The sequence below is a fragment of the Morone saxatilis genome, unplaced genomic scaffold, assembly GCF_004916995.1.
Source record: "Morone saxatilis isolate NCDOM2014 unplaced genomic scaffold, NCSU_SB_2.0 Contig7, whole genome shotgun sequence".
NCBI classification, from domain to species: Eukaryota; Metazoa; Chordata; class Actinopteri; family Moronidae; genus Morone; species Morone saxatilis.
Window position 1 is genome coordinate 21,294,466 of NW_023340246.1, and position 9,570 is coordinate 21,304,035.

The 9,570-nt window shown below is 39.3% G+C and overlaps 1 protein-coding gene across 2 annotated transcripts in view; it reads right to left on the reverse strand.

The window, feature by feature from the left end:
• Nucleotides 1-9,570, reverse strand: part of LOC118340238 (exostosin-1) — a 210,137-nt gene that overhangs the window by 196,907 nt on the left and 3,660 nt on the right. The window lies entirely within an intron of this gene.

The window sequence follows — 9,570 nt, forward strand, 5'->3', positions numbered from 1 at the left end:
TTTTTTTTGGATAAATACTTTATTGTCAGTTTTTGTAAGTAAGTAAACAGATCTTTGTTTACAGGCTATACTATATTGCAAACATTTACACTTTTTATTCATTGTCATTTTCAATTACATTCAAGGATTTTTTGTTATGAACATAAACTGGGATATTTCTGGTATGGTTAGTCATCAAAACTAGTATTTTATTAAGTTACAGTGTTGTTGCTGCTGGTTTAGTGGATTATTATTATTGTCAGTATCACCTGTGTTATATTAGTACTATTATTTCTTTATTACATTGTTATCCATATTTTGTCATGCTTTGTACGATTAAAGGGGATGTCTAGGGGAAGTGGTTGGAGCTTTATTGATTGTGATATGTAAAATCCCAATAAACATATTCTTACCTGTTGTTCCAGGTAATATAAATTCTACAACTAAAACAAGAAGCTCTCTAATATTCTTCGTTACCACTTCATTGTCGTCTTATATTAATAAAAAGCCGAAAAATACAACAAGTCTTGTTTTATTTGTTTTCAGGGACCTCAATGAATTTGTGCAAACTAATAATAATGAGATCTTTAAATCCCCCTCGTGAGGAATCATCACCTCGTCCTCTGCAGGAAGGTGGAGAGGTCAGTCGAGCAGAACCTGCCGGAGCTGGCAGCCATTTTGTGTTCTGCTCAAGGACACTTCGGCACAGTCGGGGGATCCTGGGCAGATTGTCACTGCAGGCGGTGTTTTTGGAGCTCAGCTCAGAGAAAAGTAGAATAAATGTAGCTGCTAAAAAGAAATTAATTGCAATGAGACTCCTTAACTCTCACTGGTTAGGACTGCAGGAGTGTGTGTGTGTGTGTGTGTGTGTGTGTGTGCCTTAGGCTAATGACAATTAACAGTACACAGTGGGGCAAAGTTGTAGTGCACGAGCTGGTAAACTCACACACTTGTACACATTTATACAGATGATTAATTTCACAATTTTATCTTAAACCCGCTGATTTGATGTATGTTTATCTGTTCAGCACACATGCACACACATACACACACACACACACAGTTTCCAGGACATTGCATTGACTTATATTGATTCTCTGCAGACTCGCCCTAACCTTAACGATAACCAACTCATGCTTAACACCAGACCTCGACCTGATCTTGACCTCGCCACAACGACAACGCCCTGCAGTGAATCTAAAGTTCAGATAAAAACTAACACAGCAACATAATTAACTCACTTAAACACAACAACATGTTGTTTAACGTCACTTTATCACATCACATAAAACACTGCGTCGCTCTAATCGCAACTGTTCAACTGCCAATTCCTCCACTTTCCGAAAATCAGGCCGGTTTCTGTTTCCTGCACCAGAGTTCATGTGAAGATCCAGAGAAACACTGGATCTCAGTGACTGCAACTGCTGTTCAATCAATAAATACTTTTTCCACTATGAAACTGAGTCACTGTGTGTACAAAATAGGGATCAGAAAAGGGCTTGAGCGAGCGCTAAGCTGCTTCGATCGCCTATAAAAGTTAACATGCTACACATCTAGATCAGTTAGATTCTCCACAAATCAGCCGTTTATTTCATTTTCATTTGACTTGCTGAGTGCCATGAAAAGCACCACTAAATAAAATGTATTATTAGTATTTATATTATTAACTGATACATACTGGTTTAAATAAACAACCTAATTGTATTTCCCATCTTTTCTGAACAGGTTGAGTTTATTGATAGAAGCAAATAAAAGCCCGAGCCATTGACTGAACATTTACAGTATGATATTAATGTATAGATATATATATATATGTATTTAAAGATCCAATCCAATTCCAATAAATGAAATCAAACCTCAGATTTGTACTTGAGTATAACATTGTAATGTTTCCCCTGCAGCCCATAATGGGAGCTGGTTTCACTGACGGGCTGCAGAGTGGAGGATAAAGCAGAGAAGTGCTTTCTGAAAGGAGCTGCGATGCAAAAACAACTCAATACTAAACCAACAACAACTAAAATTGCCCTGGAACTACAACAGAGAAAAAGATGGATACAACTCCTGTGTGTTTGGGATCTTCTGTTTGTCTGGAAACGTTTCAGAAACCCAATTGCCATCTATTTGCTTTTTGCTCAAAAGAGACAAACAACACTTCCTTGTTTCTCTCTGATAAACCTACTTCTCCTCTTTCCTTTTATTAGGGACTACACAGCGGTCTGTGTGCAAGAACGTGATGGATTCACACTGCAATCCATCCTGCCACGCAGCGTTTCCACTATTTTACCGCCTCTCTAATTCCCGTCCTCTCTGTCTCTCTCAGCGAGGATGGATGGCAAGCATCCTGGAACGACCTGCGCACCTTTACTTCGACTCAACTGATCGTCAGCTCTCGGCAAACAAATGGATGGAGAGAGAGGAGAGAGGAAGACGACAACAGAGAAATTAGAGTGCGGTGGGCAGAGAGGTGGAAATGAGACGGCGGTGGAGGGGGAGAAGAGAACTGTGATTGAGTTGAATTGTGTTCCCGGCTCATTTTGTGGGTGCACAAGGAGAGCGAGTGATGTAGAGCTGAGTGAGGAGGCTGGCAACATTTCATACGGCTGCAAATGACATCCTTTCTGCAGACAGACAGCATAGCATCACGTTGTTTTCCCAGACGAGAAGATTGTTCTTCCAGTGTGTGCTGTTGTTTTATATATATAATAATATATATATAAATATATATATATAAAGTTTTCCAATATGCAACAACATAACAACTTAATTCCCACTAAAAACTCACTTTGTGGTAAATCCTGATAACACATCTTAATAAAATAATTAACATTCACATGAATTAAACTCAACTCAAAAATAAATTGTTGAAGCAACTTGTTTTGAGTGCAGTATTTTAAGTATGTGCAATTTAATTCCAGTTTGTTCCACTGACTCATTTTCTGAAGAAATGCTTTTACATGTGTAATGAAAACACGAGACCTTGTTGGTTTTAAGGGGTTAAAAAATGTCCACAGTAGAGTTTGTGAAGAGCAAAAGTGGTTATTTTTAATGATTAGATTTGTGTTTAAGATCTAAACTTGCACAAACTACATTCACAGAGCCTTCACTCTCTGATAAACATCCTGCATTAGAAAGGTTCAAACAACCAAAGAGCTGATAGACCAATGGAAAGAAAACACTCAGTCTGTCAAAAGAGAGGCATATTAAGTCTGCATGATTGTTAAAAATGATTTTAAAACAGAAAGAGGATTGTATAAAAATTCAACTCCAAGTTGTTCTCTTTGCACAAACTTCGTGAAATACAGAGTCACTCAGAGGTCGTCAGTTTACTCAATGATAGAAAAGGGGTCCTTAACATCCTGAATGTTACACACTGGACCTTTAACACAGGTAGTCTGAGATGTATTGAATCCCATTTATTCTGTGCAGTTCTGCCAGCAGAGAGAAAAAGTTAATTCAATCAATCTGACAAATGTTTCCTGGTTTGTGATCTTCACATTGACTGCTTTAGCCTTTGATACATTAACTTCTTTTTGCTGTTAAGACAGAGAGAGTCTCCGCTAAAATAAATGCCAAGGCCTCGTCACACTAAATGCCAATCTATGTTTGGCTTTCACACACCAAGAAGGGCCATTAACCTCTATTCATCTGCTGATTGGCTGCTGTGGTCAGGTCCAGCCTGATCAATAGAGCTTCCTTTTACCCTCCAACCAGCCTTGGCAGAAACCTTCAATGTATTGACGAGTTCAGCTGCTGAGAAATCTACAGGCACTTAAAGGCCCCAAAGAAACTCTTAAAGATCCTTTAAAAACTCATCTGTTATTGGTGTTGGAGAGGAAATAAGACACGAGTACTGTTTGTCCAGATTTATGAGTTTCAAGTGTGGTATCAGAGTAGTTTTATGATTACAAGTACGAGTGCACGAGCACTATATCGGGCCCAAAACCTGATACTGGCACACTGTAAAACCAGGTTCCTTTTAACTCAAAAAATAGTTGAAACTGAATAGAGCAGATTTTTTAAGTAGCAAACTCAATTCTCTAGGTTAAAATAGATTCTTGATTAAGCAGCCTTTTTTAATTGGAACAGAAATTAAAATTGAAATAAATAGGAAAGAAAATACCTTTTTCACAGCAGCATTTTAATTGATATTCTTTAATTAATTAATTTACCTTGTTTTAATGCGTATAAATACAATTTTAGTGTTTTAATGTAGCCCCAAATCACAAATCTGAACTACATAAGACTCCATTTATCTGTAGCAGAGTTGGGCTAGTTACTCAAAAAATGTAATGTATTACTCATTAGTCTTTTCAAAAGTACTTAAGTATATATTTATTACTCCCCGCCTTTTCTCCCAAAAATGTAATTGGATTGTTGGATTTCAGATCAGTAGGGGGTGCCGAGAAAAGTAATATTGTAACTAAATATGTTTGTATTAGTAATTAGTTACACTACTAGTTACTGGGGAAAGTAACATTATTACTAGTAATGAGTTACTGCCCAACGGTGATCCTTAGATATTTGATTCAGAGGAGGAAAATGGGAGAAATCAATAGAAATATTATCTATATAGCAGATAGCTTCTCTTTATATTCTACAGACATTCCTAACCTTAAATGCACTAAAAGACCTGAAAGGTTTTTGGTCTTTAGAGTTTATTGCCGTCTCCTGCTGATGTTTATTTCCACAGACAACCAGATTCAGCTTTTTGTTTCTTTAATTAGGGTGTTATATCGGTCACAAATCAAAGTTTCTGAGAAGGCCTGTCTCTCTCTCTTTCTCTCTCTCTCTCTCTGTCTCTCTCTGTCTCTCTCTGTCTCTCCTTCTCTCTGTCTCTCTGTGTCTCTCTGTCTCTCTCTGTCTCTCTAAAACTGGCTGGCACTGTTATTATTCCTCATGGTGCTCTTCATCATGACTTGCATTAAAGATGCACTGAGACAGCGGTAAAACCTTTTCCATGGTTCAGTTTAGCTCGGCAGACGAGAGGAAGAGGGGAGGAGAGAGAGGACAGATAAGGGAACGACGGAAAAAATAAGAGCGTGGAAGGAAGAAGGAGGAGAGGATGAGGAGGAGAAGAATAAGAGAGATGAAGGTGAAGAGAGGAGGATGAGGGAGGGAGGGAGATAAGCGGCAACAAGGAGAGAGGACATTGACTTTTGATGTGCTTTAATAGAACATCTCTCAACAAGGCCGGGAAGAAATAACTAAAAAAAAAAATCTAAAAAGCCCACTGACACACACACACACACACACACACACACACACACACACACTTCACTTCCTCTACTACACATCAACAGCGCCGGCCACCCACATGACCACAGCTGACATTTTAATTAATACTGTCAGACCCTTTTCTCCCGTCATACATATTGAATTCTGCAGCTGCCAAACATCCACAGATGTGACAGCAGCTGTGTTTCCATCCGAGTATTTTTCTGCATTCTGGGACGCATCAAATTAGACTGGAAAGAGCACATTATAACTAATTCATTCAATGTCTTTACTCGCTTATTATAAAACAATTAGTGATGGAAACACATTTGCTTAAAGGTCCAGTGTGTAACATTTGGGAGGATCTATTAGTAGAAATGGAATCTAATATTCATAGTCATGTGTTCATTAGTGTATAATCACCTGAATATAGGAGTCGCTGTGTTTTTCCTCCTTGAACCATGCTCCTACAGTAGAGCCAACAAACCAAACACTGGCTCTAGATTGGAAGTTTTTCACACTGGGAAGCAGGGGCATGTCTTGTCAAGGTGAAAATGACATATTTATACCACATGCAAAAAACGCTTGTTTCCCTCCAAACCGCATGGGATTAGCATAAATCAGGCATGTCTGCAAAGGGGAGACTCAAGGATACAAATAGAACCCATTTTCATTCAGATATCTAGAGGTCAGAGGTCAATGGATTTCTTTAAAAATGGCCCTACCACATTCTAGCATTACTAGCCTTTTAAAGCCAGTGTGGAGTGGAAGAGGGAAGGATAATGCGGTCGAGAAACACCCCTGATGACATGGCAAGATCTAGAAATCCACTTTATTTGCTTCAGTCGTTCATAAAAACATACTCAAATGCATTCAGTACTTTTGTGTCAGTTACAGGAAACATAGCAATATTTAATATGTGTTTTAGCACGGTCGCGAGGACTTGTGAGCAAAGTCAAAAGCATGGAAGGAGAGACGGAAGAAAAGGGGAAGAGAGGAAGCTGATGAGCAGAGAGGAAAAAGATGCTTGTGGATTTTACTGTGCAATCAACGGGACTCCTCTCATCACGTTTGACCATCATCTGCACTCTTTCTTCTTCCTTCCTCTCTTTGGACCATGAAAGCTATCATGAAAGACGTGACAGCGATCTGAATGAAGAGTTTTATCTGCCGTTCTGTAAATTGCCCCAGCCTCCGGTATCAAACATTCTTCGCAGAGACACTTAAGATACTTGAGACGGCAAGGCTCTAATTGGTGAAACTGGCTGTTATCTGTTATATACAGTAAAACAGTCCGAGTTCAATCCGGCTCCGCTCAGTGGGAGGTGAGATCTCTATCTATCCCCTTCATTCACAGCTTAATTCAATTGGAGGGCAATTATCGACCGCCCGAGGCTTCAAGATCCTCGCTGGTTTCTGTTCCCATCAGGGAGCCTGGCTGTGTAGGATCCCCCCTCGTCTGCACCGGGTGATGTCTGTATCGATGGGCTGTGTGTAAAACACCAGAGCAGGCGGCAGCAAACACACAACAAGGCTTTCTCACTCACAACCTCCACATTCAGAAGACTGACTGACTGACTTTCGGCTTACACAGGCATAGTACACAGTATTCCTCAATTTTCTGGGAACCCTCTGGAAACTCTTTGGGGGGTCCTCAGACCTCAGGTTGAGAACCAAATTATAGTTTCCATTTATAGTGTAGTTTCCATTTATAGTGTAGTTTCAGTCTTTGACAAACTAGAGCTGATCAAAATGTCGGACCACACAAACTGGGACGTCACCCTGTTACCAGGTTGGGGTTAAGTTGGGAATGGTGTGATGGTCAGTACCATAGGTTAGTAATTCCCAGTGTTTCTGGTGTATTTTCCCTCCCTGGTGTTCCTGTCTGTCTCTCCTGCTCACCTGTCTGACTGCTCACACCTGCCAGCCCTGCAATATCTCAACCCCGGTTCTTCATCCACTCTCCGCCAGATTGTTGTTTTAGCCTGTTTGGTAGCAACTCGCTCTGCTGGCTAGTGAAGTTAATGATCTTTTTTCCTCTTCTTGGCTTACTTTAACCTTGTTTTTCCTCAGGATCATCACCTGCACTCCAGCCTGCCTCATCTGCCACACTCTCCGCTTCAACGATTCAACTTCTGCTCAGCCACCCTGCCTCCACCCTCTGCTCCACTCTGCCCGGATCGCAGCCGTTCTCCCCTCACCACCGCCAGCCAGAGCTTCCCCTTGTCGTCTCCTCGCTGTCTCCTCGTCGTCTCCTCCTATAACTAGTTTGCAATAATGCCCTGTTTTGGTAATCTCACAGATTTTGTGTTCTGCTTTTGGGTGCCTCTGTTTAACACAACAAATTAATTAATGAATTAGCTTTTCAATTACCATATTTTAGACATTGTGGTCTTCACTCTTACAAGATTCACTCAGACTTTTCGCCTGTTTCTATCATTTGGCTTTTGTGCTTTTCTAAAACTTCTTTGAAAACTGCAGCATAAATTGGAGATTCTAGCAGTTTATTGATGGATGTCCATGTGTATTTTACTCCCATGAATCTTAATGGGATTTGGGAAGTTACATGCATAACATAAAATTATATATTTACTGTATTGTATTTGTGCTTTGTTCAGTCTACATATGTTGGTGGATTTAAAGTCATTTTGTGTGGATAGTTTTAGATAAACTTAGTCCCAACACAGCAATCAGATATGCCTCTCCACCACTGGGACACAAATTAATCAGAGAAACATTTGCTTGTTAGTTCACAAATTAAATTACAATTTAATAACTGATACCAAATCAATTACAGTTTTTTCCCCCACACATGATCCGCTCCAGAAATCATTTTTATAAAAAAATAATAATAAATAAAAAATATAAAAAGTTTGCTACCTTAGTTAAAGTTAAAATCAAAAAAACAAAAATGTTTTTACCAAAAATTTAACGTCAAAATACTTACAAAAAAGACACAGCGCTCAACTGCTCGGAATAAATGATCACAGTAATGAAATATAATTTGCGATAATTAATCAGAGCAGCATGTCACAATGTCGAGGAAGAAAGACAATGATTGACGAGCAGAATTCATATTTTCTTTTTCTCACATATTAATGTGACTTGAGTTTTTACAAGGAAACATTACAGCTGAATCACTCACTACATTACACCATACTATTATTCTTGACTCTGGCAGGGCCTGTTTTTTTTCTTCTCATATCATCTTCATTGTGACCGTTATGGACCAAAATACTAATTCTTTGTATGAGATTCTTTGGTTCGATTCAAAACACTTTATTTCTCTCTAAGGGCCAATTTAAGGCAAGGGAGTGTACAAACCAGAGTACATGAGGATAATTCATTTTGATACATAAAAACTCATCTAAAAATAAAAAATGACGATGTTAGAAGGCATACAAAAGGATAAGAATAAGGTCAGAAGTACAGGTGAATCTATATACAAGGTAAACTGACCAAATGGCTTCTGGAATAAATCATAATAATAAGCGTATAAATATTGACAATATGCTATTTTTTGCCATGCGTTTCTATTTTTGCCATCTTATCATCAATGGATCAGGGGTGTAAATTATTGATGTATGTATGTCATTATCTGATACTACGAATGTTTCACACTGACTGGAAACATGTTTTATCCAATACGGATACCAGTACAAGTGAGTTTAAAGTTAGATATTGTTCAGCTGGATTCATATTTAACTGTTTATTAGGAACTTATTAGGAAAAGAATACAGAGCCACAGCCCTGCCACTAGTTTCCTGAGGGAAACCCAGGACTGTCTGAAGTCTCCAGCCCTCAGAACTGCTATCATCCTCAGTGATGCTCTGCCAGGCCTGTAAGTCTTGCTTGTTTCAGGCACTCTGAACTGTTTTACCCTAAAAAACCTTTTGTTGCCTCGTCCATATGTATGTTTGGGACTCACACTGTTAATCTGATATGGATGTGAACCCTCTCAAACGCAGTTAAAGCTGAAAGTCAGCAGTTTAACCTCACAGTCGTTGTTTAATTTAAGATATAATGTGCTGGAACGGAGCCAAATTTTCAGACTAGACCCTATGCAGGCGCTCACTGTAAAATCTCAGGATCCTGGATCTACAGCGGTTTTCCTTTGGTTTTTCTCGCCCATATCTAAACCTAAAATATGCAACAGATGACTCTCCAGCGAAAATATCCAGTAAAAAGGAAAAGGAGTTGAGAATGTTTTTCCCATTTCACTCTTCATGCAATGTTCCTCTCCTTTCAGCCGCCAGCTCTCGCTAAAATTTTCAAAAGGTGAACTCCTCTTCTCAGCTCGGATCACGTTCCTCTCGACCAACTGCTGAGCTGACAAAACTTTCCTTCCCTCAACAGTCGTCGCCTCCCTGCTCTCCC